This window comes from Rhinatrema bivittatum, chromosome 4, assembly GCF_901001135.1.
Source record: "Rhinatrema bivittatum chromosome 4, aRhiBiv1.1, whole genome shotgun sequence".
Taxonomy (NCBI): domain Eukaryota; kingdom Metazoa; phylum Chordata; class Amphibia; order Gymnophiona; family Rhinatrematidae; genus Rhinatrema; species Rhinatrema bivittatum.
This window is the reverse complement of record NC_042618.1, coordinates 330,140,716-330,163,031: the sequence shown is the minus strand read 5'-3', so window position 1 is coordinate 330,163,031 and position 22,316 is coordinate 330,140,716. Positions and strand designations below refer to the sequence as shown.

The following is a 22,316-nucleotide window of genomic DNA, read 5'->3' as shown; positions in this document are numbered from 1 at the left end:
TTCTGTTTTTCCATTGTTGCACTGAATACACAAGCGGGCTTCTTGTGGTTTCCAGTTCAGCTTTTTTTCTGCACATTTCTGTTTATACTTTATTCTGCATTTGATGTCAGTTCATTGGTGTTTTGCATGTGTGATCAATGTGAGCTATTCTGCTGGCATGTAATTTCTATGTAGGGATCTATATCAGCCTGGCTTATTCTGTTTTCCTAATAGGAGATGTATCAGTCTTTTGGGGCATGAAATAATATTTGCAGTGTTGCCTTTTTCATAGGTAGATTTGTTACTGTTTGAGTGCTGACATTTAGTACTGTTTTGGTATGGGAAATTTACTATATTTTAATTTTAATTCAGTTTACTCATAGCTTTCTGAGTAACAAGCCCACATCAAATGCACATTACAATAGGCTTAATACCATATTGGCTCCAAGTGTCTTTTTTGCAGGGTTTTCCAAATGGCACCATAGCAGTGCATGTAAAAATGATATCCATGTTGTGATATTTGTACTACAGAAGACTCCGAATGCCCTTTTCATGTAAAATCAGTTATTATAAATGCACAGTTTTTAATTGTGTGTGGTGAGGGCTGGGAAGGTGGAGGTGCAAGGCTGTAAAGTTCGCCTAGTGCGCCTAATATACCCTTGCAGTGACCTGAAGAGAGTGCACCACACACAGATCCCCACCATTTACCCAGTTCCCACTTCTCCAGGTGGCAATTGCTGGGGAAATATGAGAGGCGCTAGCTTCTGCGCCGCCCCGTGCATAGAGTTCCCTGCGCCGCCCCCATGCTGCCGTGCTGACCCCCTTCCCCCGATGGCAGTGTAGGCGGCCTTCTGTTTTTTCAGCCGCCAGAAGAGGATATGAGTTCTCTGTCCTCTGTCACCACTGACCTGCCAACCGGCCAGTCTGCCACCTCCCTGGGTGTGCCGCTCTGTGCAATTGCAAAGTCTGCACACCCGGTCACGCTGGACCTGGGCAGATGTACGTTTCCTGGGACTGTGGCATGCTTGCCAGCTTCCTAGAAATATTATCACTGACATACTATCTGCCACTCGTCTGGGAACTCTGACTCCTGCTTTCCACCTTCTGCAGCATTTCAAATCACTGAAAGGACCATACTCCTAGGGGACCACCCTTTTGGCCCTCTCAATGATTTGACCTGTACCATGCCTTGGGGTGAGGGGGGGGGGGGGGCGCGCCATCTCATCCCTTGTGTCAGGCAGCAGAGTGCCTTAAGCCATCCCTGTTCAGTCAGATATACTTTTAAATCTTCAGAGTGTTCAGCAATTCACTATGCATTCTAACACTCAAGGACAAAATAAAAGGTTTCCATACCTTAAGGAATTTCATTATGTGAAAGATTGCTGCCTTAGACACTGAAGCTTTTTCGCAAAGCATTAAAGCATGCATTTGTATTTTCCAGATTGTCAAATTCAGTTGTTTTTTTTCCCTATCCATTGAATGAAAATGCACCTTTTGACAATTCAGCATGCTTTCCTTATAAACAGTAATAAGAGTGCATTATCCAATCAATAATTATCTAAAAGACATAGCTCCACAACTTTGGTAACTTCCAAATGAGTAATTCAAGATATATAGTATAAACACATTATCCCAAAAAGTCTTTATCTGTTGATGATCTGATATGCAATGGATATATGACCCTCTAAACTATTATATTTAGGACAGTTTCCTAAGGCTGTAATTCCCGCCTTCAAAATCCACATAGGATATACATACAGGTGAATTTTAAAAGCCCTACGCATGCCAAAGCTGGGAGATACATGTAGGGATGTGAATCATTTTTCTGACGGATGAAAATATCGTACAATATTTTCTAATCCGTCAAGAATGCCATGACCAGTTTCACCAGTTTGCTCACTGGTTTGCCACAGCTAGGTCCTCCAAACCCCCTGGTTCATTAGCCTGCACTCCCCCAGTTAACCCAGACCCCTCCAACACTTCATAGATGCCTCCACATCACATGTGCTAGATGCATGCACTCATGCACATCTCCCAATTTTGGCATGTACCTGCCTTTTAAAATGGGCTTTTGAAAGTTACTATGATATATGCTACTTTTTATGTGTGTAAATCCCTCTGAAAATTACCCCATTATTTGTGCAAGAAATTCCCTCAAATTAGTGCTGTCCACCAACTTACACATTTTGGTAAAACTACATTTAAATTCACCTATTGAAATTTTCACTCAAACATCTGTTTCCTATTTCCATACTATAGCAAAGATTGGGTCTTCTGCATGTAATGACCCTGTGGGAATCATTACAAAATGGCCATAGTTATTTTTTGAGCTAGGATAGAAATAGGAAGCAGAGGGAGGAATGCACCATTTTGGAATGGCCTTTCCCATTGCTGTTTATGAAAGAAGAATGAAACATTACAATGTGAGGCATTTGAATTAGAAGTCAAAGGAGTAGGCATGTTTTCCTAAGTCAAAGTTTTGCTCCTCTGCTCTTTGTTCCAGGCCTCTCGGCCCAGGCCACCACCTGGAATGGAAAGGGGACTTATCTTCTGGGTTCTGATTCTAGAAGGTTGGTTACTGATTTTTGGACTTATCCTTTTAAGGTTTCCTTGCTGTGAGAGTCCTGGTTCCCTTGGCTGGAGGATTTCAGGGAGTCCAATAGCTAAGTTAGACCAGGAGTTAGGGAAGATTCTTCTGCGCGCCTTCTCACACACATGAGCTGGATCAGGGGGTGACTCACTGCAGGACGATTCCAGTTTTTCCTATTTTTATGAACATTTCTATTTGAGTTACTATGGAGAAAATTTCTACCCTGAAGAGGGAACATCTGAGAGAGCTGCTATGTTCCCTGCTATCTGAGCTTTCCCTGTGGAAGATCCTGCTTTGTAATTTGACGAGGAGAACTGTGTTTTTGGTACACCTGAAGACCCCGATCTGAAGTCTTCACCCTGGGGATACGTATCTTTGAAAACTGTGCAAAGTCTGAGCCCTTATATTTGTGTATACGGTATCTATTTCTGAAGGAGATTTTTTCGTCTATCTAGGGTACCTGTGATCACCTGAGAAGCCTGGCTTTTCCATGTCCTGAAGGGTAAGAGTTTTCCTTGCACTGACACTGAGAGACCCTTGCAAAGATAGAGAAAAGATTGGAGACCAGTGATTTCCATCTGTTGTGCCAAGAACTGATGGGAACTGTGACATTTTGCCTTCTCAGAACTTTTTATAGTAAAGAATTATTCTGGACATTCAAACTGAGCCTTCAGAGTATTTTGTTGGTGAAATTGAACTGATGCCTCCTCAGAACAGTAAATTTCAGAGACACCTCTTCCATCTTGAGTCTTTAAAGATCTGTTCCCCGCTCCCCCCCCCTCCCCCACACACACACCACACATACACACACTGGAAAATAAACCTGTTCTGGGGCCCCTGGACTGGTTTGGAGTGGGAGATAGAACTGGAAAGTGGACCCGGGATCCCCAAGTGAACCTGTATTCTAAGGCAAACACCAAGCAGTTACAATTATATTCCTGAACCATACATTCATATGCACTTGAAATCAGACCTAGATTCTGTTGAGGCTTTCATCATAATTGCATCAGGACTTCATTTTTCAAAGTCATGCAGTTTTTCACCGTAATTAGCTCCAAACAATAGCTTACCTGCAGGAGACATTTTTATCCGTTATTTCCACCATAATTAAACAATTTAGAAATACATTTTTGAAAAAAAAACCCTTTATTTCAAAACAAGACACATTCAAAACAGTCAGATCAAATGATGACAATATGGTGGTTATTAATCTTCTCACAGTTTGTAAAAAAAATAAGTTGCATACTAAATAAATTAGAGGTTCAAATTCAGCCACCACACACAGCTGTTCTAGCTATCTGGAAAAACTCATGTGGTTAACTAGCACTGAATATTCAGCGGTGCAGCTGTGTGTTTTGTTTTCTTTAGGTCCTGAGATGTTTCTATGATTAGGACCCTAGTAGTTGTGATTTTATTTTTATAGGTGGGACCTACCCTACCAAGCAATCAGAAGACCTCAAGAAGGTGTGGGTTGGTCATCACTTTTGAGTGTGAAGCTACCTTCTGAAAAAAAAAAAGAAAAGAAAAAATCTGAAAAATAAATATGCAAAATTGTTTGAAAAGTGCCCTTGGATTTATTTGTAACATTGCCATTTAAAGTGATCTTTTCCTTTGTAGGTTGGGTGCAGCAGCCCATCTGGTGCATTAACAAATTTTGTTACAGGATAATGCCGCAGAAGCAGATTATCATCTGAATCTAGAAGATTTAGCCATCAATTGTCTCCCCAGTTTCTGGCAGAGATACCTCCAGTATCTGGCCAAAAAAGTGTAAACAGGGGCTAAGAGCAGAGTATCAGTCCTCCTCCCAGAGGACAAAAAAAGGGGATTTACCTCCTTGTGGAAGTGCAATGCACATGTGTTGGTAATCATACTTAAAGAATGGTGAGAGCATTCTTCTCACACTTGGGTGATGGCAGCACCCACTGCAGCCAGCTGTGTCCGGGCTGTCAAGTGTTATTTCATTTGGGTCAGCGTCAATTCATGTCTAATATAATGTATTAGAGAATTCCATACTTAATTTAAAGATGTACTGGCAGGCCAGCATAATAGTGCGTACACCAGATGTAGAACCTGCCTGGACCTTGGTACCAGTCCAGCAGACAGGGATGCTTGGCTCTCCATGTACATTGCAAGTATGGTGATGATTTATTTTTTGGAGGTGTATATTGCAATGCAAAACAGTCAATTTTGTGTATTGACCATTGTTAAATCAGGTCATGAGTCTTCAAACTATGTCCAGACTTTAATCCTAAGAGGGAGACGGGGGTGAAACCCAGGCACCTTTCCGGGTTACCATTAAGCCCTGGGAATAGACCAGTTAGTGCAGTTAGAGAAATATAATTAGGGGGAGGCTCCATTCGGTGGCAGCCATCCCATGGCAGGAGGTTTTATAGCAGAAAGGGCTCTGGGGGCAGTCTAAGTTGGAAGTTAGAGAGGAAGGTTGAAGGTTTATCCTGAGTTACTTTTAGGGCCTACCTGGAGTCTTGGAAGCCATCTGAGACCCCTCCAGGGCAGGTCAAGGCCCACTGCTGTTCTTTCCACATGAGGGGCAGAGTGGTTGCTCAGGGTCTGATTTGGATTTTTGGACTTTTTGATTAGTAGGAACCTTGCTGAAGGTCTGGGCCTTTCCGAGACTCAGGGACTGGGGAACCTTGAGTTGAAGGCATCCAGGTTTAGGGAAGACGCCGGAGCGGAGTGACGCCGGCGTCACGTGCTCCTCCGCTCTGGCGTCACATGCGCCTCTGCTCCCGGACCCCCGTTGGACCCAACCGGAACTTTTGGCCAGCTCCTCCGCTCCGGAGTCATGTGCTCCTCCGCGCCTCCGCTCCCGGACCCCCGCTGGACTTTTGGCAAGTCTTGTGGGGGTCAGGAGGCCCCCCCAAGCTGGCCAAAAGTTCCGGTTGGGTCCAACGAGGGTCCCGGAGCGACCTCCTGCCACATGACCTACCTGTCACGTGGTAGGAGCACAAGATGGCGCCGGTGACCATGTGACAGGGGCTGACCAATGGCACCGGTAGCCCCTGTGACACAGGCTATCGGCGCCGTAAGGAAACCGCAAACGAGTGCAGGGATGGATTCCTGACTCCCCCCTGGACCACCAGGGAGTTTTGGTAAGTCTTGGGGGGGTCAGGAGGTTGGGGGGTTTAAATGTTTATTTAGGAGGCCAAATAAAACGGATATCTGTTTTATACGTGGGGGGTCACGATGCGTTTCGCCTCCCCACGTATTTAACAGATAGGAAAAATTAAGTTGCGGATTACAAATCCGTGGAAAACGGATGCACATCCCTAAAAGGTAGTCCCTGGCTGAATACCTGCCCAGTAACGAATTTGGAATCCTATTTAGCTATACGCCCATTGGGGGACTGTCATCTTCTGGTGCACTAGGACTTACGCCTCTTAACACGATATCAATTTGAGGGTGTGTTCAGGGCAGGCTAATCAGGATTGGCTGGGGGTAGCGAACTTTGGGACCCATTCATTCTACATTGGGGCTGCCACATCGGCCGCAGGATCTGTCTTGGAGGAAGAGGTGATACAGAAAATCAGGGGGTGGAGGTCTGATGCCTTCCGAGGATACGTAATGCTAACTGCCTTCTGTTTGCTTTGTAGATGTCAGGCCCTATGGTCACCAAGCTTGGATCATCAGGCATTCTTTTATTGTCTAGGCCCTCAGACATGCGGGTCAGCGGCCCTACGGCCCTCATTTGGGCTTAGCGGCACAAGGGGTGGCTGTCCGGTGGCTTGGACACCGAGGGATGCGCTGGGCAGAACTCCTTCCGCTGGTACGACACCTGTTGAATTCCAAACCTCATCCGGACGTGCTGGTGGTACACTTGGGGGGCAATGACTGGGGCAAGTTATCGGACCAATAGTTCATTAGCATGGTCAGGAAAGACCTGTCCATGCTGATGATCTAGATGCCGCAAGAGGTAATATGCTGGTCGGACATTTTTCCAAGGCCTGCGGAAATGGGTCAGCGTAGCTGGGGACTCTTTAGAACCAAGGCCAATCAGCAAATTGGGTCCTGGGTAAAAGTAATGGGGGGTGTACACATAAAACATGAGTGGTCTTGGAATGCACAGAGGAGCCTTTTTTGCTCGGATGGTCCTTTTTTGCTTGGACGGTCCTTTATTGGCAGGAACTTAATAACGCTATTCAGGAGGCCTTGGAATGGGTTTTCAGCAGGGAATATAGGGCCACATCTTTGGGAAGGCACGGGATAGGCTCGCCGGTGCACGTAAAGTCCCGGGGCTTCCTGTCGGGTGCGTGTCGGGATGACTCGGCGTTTAGGGGGCGGGGCACGGCGTTTCGGGGGCAGCGACGTGGGCGTGGTTTTGGCCCAGGGGCATTCCGGGGGCATGGCCGCGGCCTCTGGAACAGCCCCCGGGACAAGACCACGGAGCGGGGCAGCCGGCCGACGCGCGCAAAATTACGCCTGCTTTCAGCAGGCGTAACTTTGCCGACAAAGGTAAGGGGGGGGTTTAGATAGGGCCAGGGGGGGGGGGTGGGTTAAGTAGGGGAAGGGAGGGGAAGGTGGGGGAAGGGCGAAGGAAAGTTCCCTCCGAGGTCGCTCCGAAATCGGAGCGGCTTTGGAGGGAACAGGCAGCGCGCGCTGGGCTCGGCGCGCGCAGGTTGCACAAATGTGCATCCTCTTGCGTGCGCCGACCCCGGATTTTATAAGATACGCGCGGCTACACGCGTATCTTATAAAATCCAGCGTACGTTTGTTCACGCCTGCTGCGCGAACAAAAGTACGCACTCACGCAAGTATTTAAAATCTGCCCCTTAGTCAATTTAATTAGTAACAGTTTATGGACTTCTCCAAGAACTTGTCCAAACTTTTTTAAACCCAGCTATGCTAACTGCTTAACCACATCCCCTGGAAATGAATTCCAGAGCTTAAAAGACAGCTTTTACCTACTTTTCTCCCCATTTATGGAACAAAGTTCCTTTTCAACTTTGGTATCAAGCAGCTTGTCTGAAGTTCAGAAAACTTATGAAAGTTTGATTGTTTACATAAGTTTAGGAATCCATTTCTACTATGTAAATGAACTGTTTCTTTTAGTATTTTATGTTTATTTGAGTGAAAGTGGTCAGTTAATATAGTGCTAGAAGGTAATCAGCTGGAGTGGGGGGTAGCTATTTGTTTATTTTTTTGTATTTTAACTTACTAAAATTTTAATTTTTGTTTTAAATTCAGTTTGTTATTTTATAAATGGTGAGTGGGTAGCTGGATGTTAAAGGGGCTAGTGCAGGTATCATTAGGTAATTATCTGGGTTGGTTAGAAAGGGAGACGTTAGAGGGGATGTTTTTGTGTGGTGACTTTTATTTTTAACCACTTAAAGGGTTTTTTTTCCCCCTGAATTAGAAGAAATCAAGTCAAAATAAATAAATCAATAAATACAAAGTATGGAAGTTCATCTTTAAGCCAACAAACCAAGAGAGAAATGTGACCCAGGTTTGGATTCTGCAGAGGTAGTCATAAAAAGCAGCGAACATAATGGTCATCATTAGCACAATGCAGTTACCATGGCGCCTTCCCATCTTTTCGAAAGCATTTGCTTCCTTGTTGATGTTATTTCCAGTAAAATGGATGTGCGACTACAAGAATAATTTCACTTTTCTTTCTAGCCACGTCAACGTAGCTAACAGACATATTTTAAATGGACTGACAGGATAATAAAAAAAAATACATTCAGACCCATTGCCAAAAGCACTCCGACCCCAATTACCCCTTTGAAAGATGTCTGCCATTTGTACTCTCAGCACATTCTAGCTGCAGTTTCATTACTGACAAAATTATCATTCAGACAGAGATGACAGCATATACAAAAGTGTTTTTGGCCCTTCTAAACAAACAGGGCAAGGAAGCAAAGGACAAGAAGGGCAAGTCAGAATGCAAGACTGGGAATAAGAAATAAGGAGGAAGATCTAGGCCTAACTGTATCACCTTGGGAAATCAGTCACTTTACCTTTTCTATCCTCCTAACTACAAAATAATAATATTCATGTTGCTCCCCATCGTCTTACAAAAGACCAATTATGGGTCAGCTGCCTGTATTTTTCTAGATTTCTATGAATGCACAGCATGTTATGAATCTGTCTGCAAGAAAATTGATTTAGATAAGAATTATTATTCTATTATGCTATGTTTGCACTATAATTCGTGAGAAGAGCCAGATGTTTTGAATTCATTATAAAAGTGCCAACAATGGAGTGGTTGATTTCATAGGACCTGATTTGAAAAAAAGGATTCACATGCTTAAAACTGGGTTTTACACATGTAAATGCACTTTACTCAAGTAAGTGGGCTTTGAAAATTGCTACAATAGTATGTTACATTTACACGTGTAACTCCTTTGAAAATTACCTCCAGGGTTGGTAACTTTCAAACTGGTGCGCAGGCACACATATATGTGTGTGCATCAGCGCGAGCCCAGGGATGCAGCAATTTTATAACTTACATGCACATACACTCGTATGTTATAAAATAGCCTGGGCACGTGTACGTGTGTGCCAGATTTTACAAGTGGGCTTGCACAGCTACACATATCCAGGTACGTGCATCGCAAGTAGGAGAATTGTATAACAGGTGCATGTCCACACCATGACCAGTTTCACTTTGCCCACCATTTCGCCCAGTGAGAGCCAGGTCCTACAAACCTCCTGGTTCTTTAGCCTGCACTCCCTCCAGTTACCCCAGACCTCTTAAGCCCCTGAGGGATGCTTGTTTTTTTGGGTTTTTTAAACTACCACCTCCTCCATAGCAGAAGTAAAGTTATGCAGCACTGGACCTGGGCACGCGCCCAGGCTCATGGGTTCTTGCATGCACATCTCCTGGCCCCGCCCTGGAATGCCCATGCTTCACTCACACCATGCCCCTTTTTCATTCCAAGTGAGATATTCGCATATCACGAAATGTGCACACATGTAGGCAGCTTTTTAAATTGGGCGGACACGCACATACCCTATTATTCGCACACATTTCCTGATTTTGGCATGCACCCAGCTTTTAAAACTCATATATATTGGGAAATCTTTATTTTTTCATATCCTACTATAACCCCTCATCACTTCTTTTCCTGAATTAGGGGCTCACTGGGAGCTGAGGGGCCATCAAGCAACCTATAGGATTCCCAGGCCATTTCCAGTAGAGGAGAAGATAAACTTTCAAGATCATTAAGCTGTAATCCACTTCAGTAACTCATCCCACAAATCACACAAGTACTACAGTAGATGTTGTTCCAAAATTAAGGTTTACTGAAGTATTTGTGATGGGTAAATGATTTGATATTATGTGCATTTCCTTCCAGTGATACCCATACAGAAATACAAAATCCAGGAACAGAGACTATAGTTTTCACTACTTCTGCAACATTATAGTGAAATGTTTTCTCCTACTCTTCTAGAAGGATACTCTTTAGATGCTGCCAACATTCTCTCCCTGTACTAGTTCATGGACACGGGTTCCTATTTTCTCCTCCAAACAGGAATTTGATTCTATTCCTCTCTAAACACAAATGCTCCTTTCAACTTCTGAGGGCTCCTTCTCTAGAAATCCTCTTAAATACTTATCGCCCGATACTGAAAGCGTGTTCAGCGCTCAATAGCCGGATAAGTCATTTATTCAGCTATCTCTTAGTCGGCATGATAGTGGGCGGGCACTGGGCAGATCTGGGCAGCACTACTTAGCCAGATAACTTATCCGATTAAGTAGCAATAGTCAGCCATAGCCGGATAAGTTATGTGGGTAAGTTATACCTGCCAATGAGCAGGTTTAATTTAGCCGGGTATAACTTATATGGCTAAGTAGAGGCTTGACCATGGATATTCCTTGAATCTTGTATCTTAGTAGGCCATCTTTCAATTTTGGGCCCTTAGCGATGAGCTCCTGCTACCACTCCTTGGTGCAAAAACTCCTAAGGCAGGTTCACATGCCTGGCAGCCTTTCTCTGTTCCAGACTGTAATCCCACTTCTTTACCACAGGGAAGATCATCTCCCCTAGAATCATGGAGTAGAAGATGTATTCCCTTTTCTTAAGGATCACCTTCTGATTCTTTCATTCAGAATCCTGATTCACCACTGACAGAGGTAGGATGCTGGCCTTAATGGACCTTTGGGCTGACCTAGCATGACAACTCTTATGTTCTTATCTGTGGCTTTCTCATTCATCTACAGATCCTGACTTCATGCTTTCCACCTTACTGCACCATATGTTGTTTTCCTGAGTTGGTGCATTATGGCCCCTCTCTGGGCATGTTTAAGTTCCTCCTAGACATACACCTTTTTTAGAATATTTTTCAGCATTAAACCATGGCTGTTCTTGATTGTAGTCATGTTTATTGTAATAAATACATTTCCTGATGTCTTTTATTTGTCTTGACTAGACTGCAAGCTTCTTGTCTTCTCTGTGTGTAGCCCCCATCCAGGGATGTGTAGATTCCCCTTCTGTGAATAGACTTCTGAGGTGAACTGTCCCTGCCAACCAACAAACCCAATGAAATAAAATAACACTGCCTTTATTATTGCAAGAAAAAAGACCATATTATTAGCTGTGCATAAACAGTCAATTTTGTGTATTGACCATTGTTAAATCAGTGCATGAGTCTTCAAACTATGTCCAGATTTTAATCCTAAGAGGGAGGGGCGGTGTAACCCAGGCACCTTTCCGGGTGCCTGGGTTACACCGCCCTGGGAATAGACCAGTTAGTGCAGTTAGAGAAATATAATTAGGGGGAGGCTCCATTCAGTGGCAGCCATCTCATGGCAGGAGGTTTTATAGCAGAGCTCCGCAAAGGGCTCTGGGGGCAGTCTAAGTTGGAAGCTAGAGAGGAAGGTTGAAGGTTTATCCTGAGTTACTTTTAGGGCCTACCTGGAGACTTGGAAGCCATCTGAGACCCCTCCAGGGCAGGTCAAGGCCCGCTGCTGTTCTTTCCACATGAGGGGCAGAGTGGTTGCTCAGGGACTGATTTGGATTTTTGGACTTTTTGATTAGTAGGATCCTTGCTGAATGTCTGGGCCTTTCTGAGACTCAGGGACTGGGGAACCCTGAGTTGAAGGCGTCCAGGTTTAGGGAAGACCTGCCCCCGACCTGGTGGTGACCCATTGCAGAGGACATCCGGTATCTATTTTGGGGATCAAAGAAGTTATTTTCAAGACCTGGGAGGAAGTCATTTTCTGCCCTTTTCCTACCCATTGGTGACCCTGCAATTCCTTCCAGGATCCCTCCCTCCGGGATTTTCATCCAGAGAAAGCACAACTAACTGAGAGTAAATATTAGATCTAACCGGAAGACAGCCATCTGAAGTCTCTGAAACCTTGGGGAGATAGAGATATTAATTCTCTGTGCCAAGATAGACTTTTGTTGCTATCTGGGAAAGGTTTACTGCCCACTAAAGGGGTCCTATCCTGAGGGGACAGCTGATCGACCTAAGCCAGGAGAGTGGCTGGATTCCTGGCCTTACCCAAGATTCTTGCACAAATAGAGGCCACAGGATTTTCAAAATAAAGGGAAAGGAAGAGAAAGAGCTATAACTCTGGAGTTAGAAAGATCATATTTATTTGTGCCACTAAACCAAGCTGTTTACAGTAAAGCACTATTTTGCACACTTTGTCCCTGTGTCTCCTTTGGCATCCAGCACACAGCACCCTACTCACTGAGAAAATTCGCCTAACACACAGGCCAATTCAGTAAAGTCCGCGGGAGAGCGGGCGAGCGCCCGCTCTCCCGGCGCGCGCACAGGCCACTCACCTGTGCGTGTGATTCAGAATTTTAATTTATTAAAATTAGCACTGGTGGTAAAAAGAGGCGCTAGGGACACTAGCGCGTCCCTAGTGCCTCTTTTTTGACAGGAGCGGCAGCTGTCAGTGGGTTTGACAGCCGGCGCTCAATTTTGCCGGCATTGGTTCTCAAACCCGCTGACAGCCATGGGTTCGGAAACCGGACGCCGGCAAAATTGAGCATCTGGTTTTCGACCCGTGAGCTGCGGGCCTATTTCAAAATATTTTTTTCTATTTTTTTTTACTTTTTTTAACTTTTGGGACCTCCGACTTAATATCGCCACGATATTAAGTCGGAGGGTGCACAGAAAAGCAGTTTTTACTGCTTTTCTGGGCACTTTCCCGGTGCCCAGAGAAATTAGCGCCTACCTTTGAGTAGGTGCTAATTTCTGAAAGTAAAATGTAAGGCTTGGCTGCACATTTTACTTTCTGTATCGCGCGGGAATACCTAATAGGGCCATCAACATGCGTTTGCATTTTGCAGTCGCTATTAGGTTCGGGGGGGTTGGATGCGCGTTTTGGACGCGCTATTACCCCTTACTGAATAAGGGGTAAAGCTAGCGCGTCCAAAACGTGCGTCCAATCACGGGTTATTGTATCGGCCTGACAGGGAATTCAGCCTAGGAAGTCTGCCACCCTGCACTGGGACCTGAGAGAACTCCTTTCTTCCCCCAGTCAAAAGAATCCACACATTGGGAAGTAGAGGTGTGCATCTTTTATTTGTCTTGTGTGAATGTCTTGACTAGACTGCAAGCTTCATGTCTTCTCTGTGTGTAGCCCCCATCCAGGGATGTGTGGATTCCCCTTCTGTGAATAGACTTCTGAGGTGAACTGTCCCTGCCAACCAACAAACCCAATGAAATAAAATAACACTGCCTTTATTATTGCAAGAAAAAAGACCATATTATTAGCTGTTCATAAAAAGGTTGAACATATATACACATGCAAACATCCATAATCAGTATAAATAGTTTTATTTTGCACTTAGAATAATCAACCATGGATATTATATACCTGGTATACCTTTAAATTAGCAGTGAGATCACTATATCTCTCAAGGGTACATCAGTATACTAATCACTAGACCCAGTATTACTCATGCATTAATACAATTTTTGCACAGCTTAGACCCGAGCGTGACCCCTAAAATTAAAAAAAAAAGTACCTGAATTGTAAGGTATCTGATGAAAGCTGGGTCCTCACACCGGGGCTTTGACATCAGACGCAGGCCTGATGTCACGACCTGACCTGAAGGCCAGATCCCAATACCAGGGCCTCGGCCTAGTCTAGGGCCCAGATTCAGGTCTGATGCTGCAAACTAACCCAAAGTTTGGGTCCCAATGCCGGGGCCTCAGGCCCAGACTCAGGTCCAATGCTACAAGCCGATCCAGAGGCCAGGTCCCGATGCCATGACCTCAGCCCAGACCAAGCCCAGGTGCAACATGCCATGACCCAACCTGGAGGCCAGGTCCCAATGCTAGGGCCTGCCATGACCCGATCCAGAGGCTGGGCCCTGATAAGAACATGCCATACTGGGTCAGACCAAGGGTCCATCAAGCCAAGCATCCTGTTTCCAACAGTGGCCAGTCCAGGCCATAAGAACCTGGCAAGTACCCAAAAACTAAGTCTATTCCACACTACTGTTGCTAGTAATAGTAGTGGCTATTTTCTAAGTCAACTTAATTAATAGCAGGTAATGGACTTCTCCTCCAAGAACTTATCCAATCCTTTTTTAAACACAGCTACACTGACTGCACTAGCAACAAATTCCAGAGTTTAATTGTGCACTGAGTGAAAATGAACGTTCTCCGATTAGTTTTAAAATGTGCCACATGCTAACTTCATGGAGTGCCCCCTAGTCTTTCTATTATCTGAAAGAGTAAATAACTGATTCACATCTACCTGTTCTAGACCTCTCATGATTTTAAACACCTTTATCATATCCCCTTTCAGCCATCTCCTCTCCAAGTTGAAAAGTCCTAACCTCTTTAGTCTCTCCTCATAGGGGAGCTGTTCCATTCCCCTTATCATTTTGGTCGCCCTTCTCTGTACCATCTCCATCGCAACTGTATCTTTTTTGAGATGTGGCGACCAGAAAATTTACACAGTATTCAAGGTGCGGTCTCACCATGGAGCGATACAGAGACATAATGACATTTTCCATTTTATTCACCATTCCCTTTCTAATAATTCCCAACATTCTGTTTGCTTTTTTGACTGCCGCAGCACACTGTACCGACGATTTCAATGTGTTATCCACTATGATGCCTAGATCTCTTTCTTGGGTGGGAGCTTATAATATGGAACCTAATATTGTGTAACTATAGCATGGGTTATTTTTCCCTATATGCATCACCTTGCACTTATCCACATTAAATTTCATCTGCCATTTGGATGCCCAATTTTCCAGTCTCACAAGATCTTCCTGCAATTTATCTGAATCTGCTTGTGATTTAACTACTCTGAACAATTTTGTATCATCTGCAAATTTGATTACCTCACTCGTCGTATTTCTTTCCAGATCATTTATAAATATATTGAACAGTAAGGGTCCCAATACAGATCCCTGAGGCACTCCACTGCCCACTCCCTTCCACTGAGAAAATTGTCCATTTAATCCTACTCTCTGTTTCCTGTCTTTTAGCCAGTTTGCAATCCACGAAAGGACATCACCACCTATCCCATGACTTTTTACTTTTCCTAGAAGCCTCTCATGAGGAACTTTGTCAAACGCCTTCTGAAAATCCAAGTACACTACATCTACCGATTCACCTTTATCCACATGTTTATTAACTCCTTCAAAAAAGTGAAGCAGATTTGTGAGGCAAGACTTGCCCTGGGTAAAGCCATGCTGACTTTGTTCCATTAAACCATGTCTTTCTATATGTTCTGTGATTTTGATGTTTAGAACACTTTCCACTATTTTTCCTGGCATTGAAGTCAGGCTAACCGGTCTGTAGTTTCCCGGATCGCCCCTGGAGCCCTTTTTAAATATTGGGGTTACATTAGCTATCCTGGGCATTGGCCTAGGCCACAGCCCGAGTCCAGGCCCTACTCTGTGACCCGAACCAGAGGCTGGGTCTCAGCACCGGGGCCTTGGCCCAGAGCCAGGCCCAACACTGCAAGCCAATCCAGAGCCCAGAACCAGATGCCTGAGCCTTGGCCAAGACTGGAGCCTGAGCCCAGGTCTGATGCCGTGACCAAACATGTAAACCATGTCACTATGCTGGGGCCTTAGCCCATACACAACTCTATGCCACGATCTGACCCAGAGGCTGGGTCCCGATGCCCAGGCCTTGGCCTAGGCCAGAGCCTTAGTCCACGCCCTATGCCATGACCCGACCCAGAGGCTGGGTCCTGGCACTGGGGTCTCGGCCCGGACCCAGGACTGATGCCACAACCTGACCCAGAGGCCAGGACAACGCATGGGCCTTGACCTAAACTGGAGCCAGGGACGGATTGAGGGAAAATAGTGGCCCGGGGGATTTTTCTCTACTGGCCCATGGGTACCCAATTACATCTACAATATAATTTACATATATATGTACACACCCCTATATTTTGGCAAGGTCCTTCTGTATCAACACAGTACTATTTGCCAAAACTCAAAGAATAACAACCCCACCTATGAAAAAGAATACCACAAATATTACACCAGAATCTGATATATCAATAACCTCCTATCAGGAAAACAGAACAGGCCAAGCTACTACAGATCCCTCCATGCTAAAAGAATGCTTCATCTCAGTCTTTGCATGCAGAACACAAACTCTCACCAAACACAGAATAAAGCCACATAAAGTATAAATAGAAATGCGCGGACAAAAACTAAACTGTAAAACGTATCACACCAGACTCTATACAGAGCAAAAATGGAAAAACGAAAATGTCACCATTCTTCATGAAAAAATCAATAAAATCAAGATATATAAATCATGAATCATAATTATAAAATCATACTAATAAAATAATTTTAAAACAGCTGATGAATAGAATATCCAACAATTAAAGACTCAAGCAAATTTTGAAACCTTTACCAAACACCAATAAAATATTTCAAACAGCAGACATCACATACTACCCAATAATTAAAATGGTAGTCAGTCAAGAAAAATGAACTTAAAAAGCCACCTTTACTTACCCTCTCCAGCAGTTCTCCTACTTCTTTCCCTTGCAGTCCACACCAGAAGCAGCAGTAGCTTCTGAAGCTTTTCCTCATGGTCCTCTTCCTTAGGGACCACAACCAGTCTCTTCTCCCTCTCTCTCTCACACACACACACACACACCAGTCACACCCTCAAGACCAGTTTCTGTCTCTCACACACCAAATATCTCCCCAACCACACACAAGCACACACATACCACCCGTCATCTCCCTGATCAGTCTCACACATACACACGTCACCTCTCTGGCCAGTCTCTCTCAATCACACAATGCTCTCACTCCCCTTACTTACACACAGGATTTCAATCACACACATGCTCTCTCTATTTCACTTACAGACAAGCTCTCAATCACACACATGCCCTCTCTCTCACAGCCACAAGCCAGCCAAAAACATGCTCCATCTCTCTCTCTCGCACACGCGCATTGACTCACACAAGCACCCTCCCTGACTCACATATACACCACACACACACAGAAGCATCATTCCTTTCTCACACACACACACAAAAACACACACAGAAGCACCATTCCTTTCTCACACACACACAAAAACACACACAGAAGCACCATTCCTTTCTCACACACACACACACACAAACACACACAGAAGCACCATTCCTTTCTCACACACACACACACAAACACACACAGAAGCACCATTCCTTTCACACATATACACACGCCCACCCAGAAGTGTGTGTATGTTCACACACACACACACACACACACACACACACACAGAAGCACTCTGCCGATCTAAGGCCCCCAGCTGAACAGCTGGTCTCTGGTGGGGGCTTCTTTGGTCCCTGCCGGCGCCCATCTTCTTTGGCCCCTGCCGGCGCCCATCTTCATTTTTTCGCCCCCGCCGGCCACGATTTTTATTTCTTCGGCCCTCGCCGCTTGGTCTTCGGCAGGGGCTGGTTGGGCACCGCCCATCTTCATTTTTTTGGCCCTCGCGGGCTTGGTCTCCCGCGGGGGCTGTCTGGGAGGCGCCGGGCCGGCCCATCTTCTTTTCTTCAGCCTCCGCCGGCCACGATTTTTATTTCTTCGGCCCCCGCCACTTGGTCTCCAGCGGGGGCTGGCTGGGTGGCGCCCATCTTCATTTTTTCGCAGATTTGGTCTCCCGCGGGCATTGTCTGGGATGCGCCGGGCCGGCCCATCTTCTTTTCTTCGGCCTCCGCCGGCCACAATTTTTATTTCTTCGGCCCCCGCCACTTGGTCTCCGGCGGGGGCTGGCTGGGTGGCGCCCATCTTCATTTTTTCGCGGGCTTGGTCTCCCGCGGGGGCTGTCTGGGAGGCGCCGGGCCGGCCCATCTTCTTTTCTTTGGCCTCCGCCGGCCACGATTTTTATTTCTCCGGCGGGGGCTGGCTGGAAGGTTCCCATCTTCATTTCTTCGGCCTGCGCTGGCTGATCTTCTTTTCTTCGGCCTCCGTCGGCCTCGATTTGTATTTATTCGGCCCCTGCCGGCTTGATCTCTGGCAGGGGCTGGCTGGGAGGCACTGAGGCTGGGCTGAGGAAGAGCCATGCAGTCAAGACCACGTGACCAGCTAGACCGGCCCACTGGGGGAAGCCCGATCCCCCGATAGGTCAATCCGCCCCTGACTGGAGCCCAAGACCAGGCCTGATGCTGTTACTTGACCTGGAGGCCAGGAAACACCAGGGCCTAGGCCCAAACCTATGCCCAATGCCTAGGCCCGGTCTTTTTTGGTTCACCTTCTTTCTTTGGCTCTTCAATGCCAAATGATGGTGTCTGCTGGGGTCGCATTGGAGTTAATTAACTCCAGCACATTCACCCCAGCAGATGGCACCATTTTGATATATGGTAGGTTCGGCCTAGTCCTTGATAGCGGACCTCCACTAGACTGGGTAAGCGGGAGCTGGGGGAATCATGGCCCTGGCATTTTTACGGAAGGGTAGGAGGAAAGCTTCACTTTTATTTTTTGGCCTTTTTTTTTTTTTTTTGCTGCTTGATTCATTTTCTTCACTCGAATGAAATAAATCAAGCAATCCATGAAACGAAATATGTGGGAAAAAACCCTCCCAAAAACGAACCAAATAACTAAAATGAATTTTTTTCTCATGCAGGTCCCTACTCAGCAATTCCTATATCAGCACGCCTTATGCTATCTATCTTAGCCACTAATCCTAAGCAGGGAACTCTCTGCCAAGATCCTTGCAAAGATTAGCAGATCTCTTTCAGCTGAGTACAACCAGTCTGCTTGCCCTTTTTTGTCTCTCTCTCTCTGTTTTCTTATCAAAAAGCCCAGGCTGACTTGAAAAATCCTGCTCCTGTGCTCATTGGCTCTTAGAGTCAGGTGTTCTGAAGCATAGTGCAGTCATATGACCCAGTGATACAGCTGAAGCAGCCAGGTTTCAGTTGTCTCCAGAAGTTTTGGCATCATTGATCATTGGAAGCCATGTTAGGACTGGCTTCTCAGTATCACTAATCATTAGTAGAGATGTGAATTGGAACCGGAATCTGATCGGTTCCTGTTCCGATTCTGATTAAAAATCTTAAAATTGTTATCGTCCGGCTCGGTTTTTTTTTTTTGTTATCGGCTGCGCCCGATCCGATAACAAAAAACCCTCCCCCACCCTCCCGAACCCCCAAAAACCTTTTTAAAATTACCTGGTGGTCCAGTGGGGGCGCGGGGAGTGATCTTCCCGCTCTCGGGCCATCGGCTGCGTTAATAAAAATGGCGCCGACGGCCCTTTGCCCTTACCATGTGACAGGGAATCCGTGCCATTGGCCGGCCCCTGTCACATGGTAGGAGCACTGGATCGCCGGCGCCACACATTTGTGAGATATGATGTTTAGGAATTGAAAAATAGGGTTGAATCTTTAAAGGTTTGTGTTCATAATTTTAAAATTATTTTTACACATTACAGTGGAATAACAGAAACATATCAGTCAATTAAGAGAAATAACAGCTACATTGATTGTACTGGATTTGCTGTTAATAATATAATGAGGCCTATGCCCTAAACTCTAAAACACTTATGATTGTTAGTGTTGTGTAGAAATTACTGATGGTACCCCTATAGTTCTTAATGTAACCAAGCATTTAGAACACAATTATAACCTGTCCCCTGATTAATTACATGAATTCGAGTGATGACAATTTTATCTTTGTGGGAACAAATTCAAGGATGGGGAACAAAATTATTAATCTATTTCCTCATAGGATTCGCATGTTGAATTGTAGTGGCTTCCATTATAATGTTTAAAGGTACTATTACAAAGGTTTGTTATACGTTTCATGCCCATTACTATACATGAAGAGCCACTTAAATCAAGAGCAGAGAACTCATATACATAATCATCCAGATCTGTTCTGATTCAAAGAGATGGGGGATGTAATATGGAAAGATAATTTTAGACAGTTAGCTAGATCTCCATAAGACTTTGTACTGCGTACAGACAGCTATAGATCAGAACAGGCTCTAATGATTGATGAGTATGAATCAATATATTGCATGCGATTTGAGTGCAGGGATTGTATAAAGACATGACGCTATCATTCCTTAGACCAGCGGTTCTCAACCTGTGGGTCGCGACCCCTTTGGGGGTCGAATGATGATTTGCTAGGGGTCGCCTAAGAGACCATCGGAAATATGGGTTTTTTGTCACTCCTCGAGTCACTCCCTCCCCTCACCGGATGCAGTAAAAAAGTTCATTCTGCGCTCCCTCGCTCCCCAATTGGCCGGTGCTGGGCAAAAGGGGCTTGCCGAAGCGAAAGGGAGAATAAGCCAGAAAAAGCTTGACTCAGGAATAAAGCCTAAGCAACATTCTGGCGAAAAGATAAGAAACCTTTTCACCCTATTTGAGTAGTAGAGGCTAAATCAGGAAACATTTTTACAGCTGAAGCAAAAAAAGTAACAGGATACTTCTTAATTTCTCATTACGGTATTTAAATCAGCATCTCCCCATTGATGCTTGTTATATCTAAGGGCTCCTCCCGAAGATTATCTATATGTTACTGAGTTCACCATCTTTATTTGTTATATGTAAGGGCAATGCCCAAAGTTTTATGTTCACTGTGAACCGATACGATGTGCGAACGGATATCGGTATATAAGAAATGTTAAATAAATAAATAAAATAAATAAAGAGGAAATAAAGGAGACTAATAAAGTACCTCGATCGATAACCTCCAGAGAAGAATTTTCAAGAAAATTAGACAAATCATTTTGAAAGGAAATATGAAGAATTTCATTTCTAAGAACATTCTACTAGCATCAACATAGCTATTCCTGGAGCAAATCCTCAAAAACACATTGATAAAGTTAATTGGTTAATAAAGTTAAGAAAACAATAATATAAACACAAGAAAAATAAGTCTTTCTTTGCACATAATCCTAATTGAACGATGTGGCTTAATGGTACAGATGAGAATTTGATTGAAAATGTATTTAAATATCAAGTTTCTGATGCAGGACCATTATGCATTGAAGATGTTCTACTTAATGTCTTTTCTATCAGTTAGTCATTCTCATGTCTCTAATTACCATGGACAAGCTGGTTAAACTAATGGCATAACAATAACATACCACAGGCCTGCAAAGAACATTAATGAATGGGGCAACTGGGAGGCATGGCACAATTATAGAAACAATCAGAGGTGTTGAAAGGAGAGTTGTTTTCCCATTCTAGAGCATGAGCAGGGCATATCAGTCCTGCACAGAGGTTCAGATTCCTCTGTGCCCTTGAGGCCAATGTATTAAAAGCTTCTCAAATGGGATGATATAGGTAAAAATGCAATTTTAGTAAACACTCTTGGCATTTTTACATGCACCTTTCATTTGTCAAGCTGTTTGCAAAACTTATGCAAAATCACTAGAAGACTGAAAAATCATGCAAATCAGTTCCTTGGTGATTTTACAATAGTACCTCTATGGATACAATAATGTGCAAATGGCCCATTTCCTGCAAAATTTAACTACACCTCAGAGAGATGTAATTAACTTGTCCTGCAAATAAACAGATCGATACTCTAAGGCCGCGGTAGAAACAGTGCGGCAGTGTCAGGCGCACCCTCGTTCCCCGCACACACAGTTCTCTTCACCTACCGCTCGATACTCTCTTCAAATTGCATGCAAATGCATGCCGCGGCTGCGAAGCCTTAGGCAAGCGTTAGGCCCGCGCAACCCATTTTACTGTATAGAGCGCCTATACAGTATCCTGGGTTCGCGGGCCTAACGCTTCACGGCCGCGCTGGTATCTGTCATTTCAAATGTCATTTCAAATGACATTTGAAATGACAGGTACCAGGAAGTGGACAGTTATGTTCCCCGATGCTTGGCAAACTTTCCCCCAGCCCCCGCTCACCTGTCCTGGCGCCGTCCGGTCTCCGGTGCAGCCCCAGTCCTGTCTCCTCCTCCCGAAGCAAAAAAAAAAAACAACCCGAAAAAGTAGCAAGGCTCGGGCCTGCTACGATAGTCCCTTCTCCCTTCTCCTCTCCTCCCGATTTCGGCGCTCAAGGTGGCCGGGTGGGCGTGCATTCATCCAGGCAGAGGGAGCTGGCTTTCGCCGCCGGCTCCCTCTGCCTGGATGAATGCACGGCCCCCGCCGGCAGTGAATAAATGCCTGTGCGATTTCGGTGCTCAAGGCGTGACGTCACGTCATGTGACTGCCTTGAGCGCCGAAATCGCACGGGCATTCATTCACTGCCGGCGGGGGCCGTGCATTCATCCAGGCAGAGGGAGCCAGAGGCCGCTTTCGCCGCCGGCTCCCTCTGCCTGGATGAATGCACACCCACCCGGCCGCCTTGAGCGCCGAAATCGGGAGGAGAGG

At 45.2% G+C, this 22,316-nt stretch overlaps 1 long non-coding RNA gene across 1 annotated transcript in view; it reads right to left on the bottom strand.

The window, feature by feature from the left end:
* LOC115089516 overlaps positions 1-21,899 on the bottom strand; it is a 29,904-nt gene extending 8,005 nt beyond the window's left edge. The window contains exon 1 of the long non-coding RNA XR_003856135.1: positions 21,852-21,899. This is a non-coding gene — a long non-coding RNA (uncharacterized LOC115089516). The remainder of the gene's footprint in view (positions 1-21,851) is intronic.
* Positions 21,900-22,316: the final 417 nt, after the last annotated feature.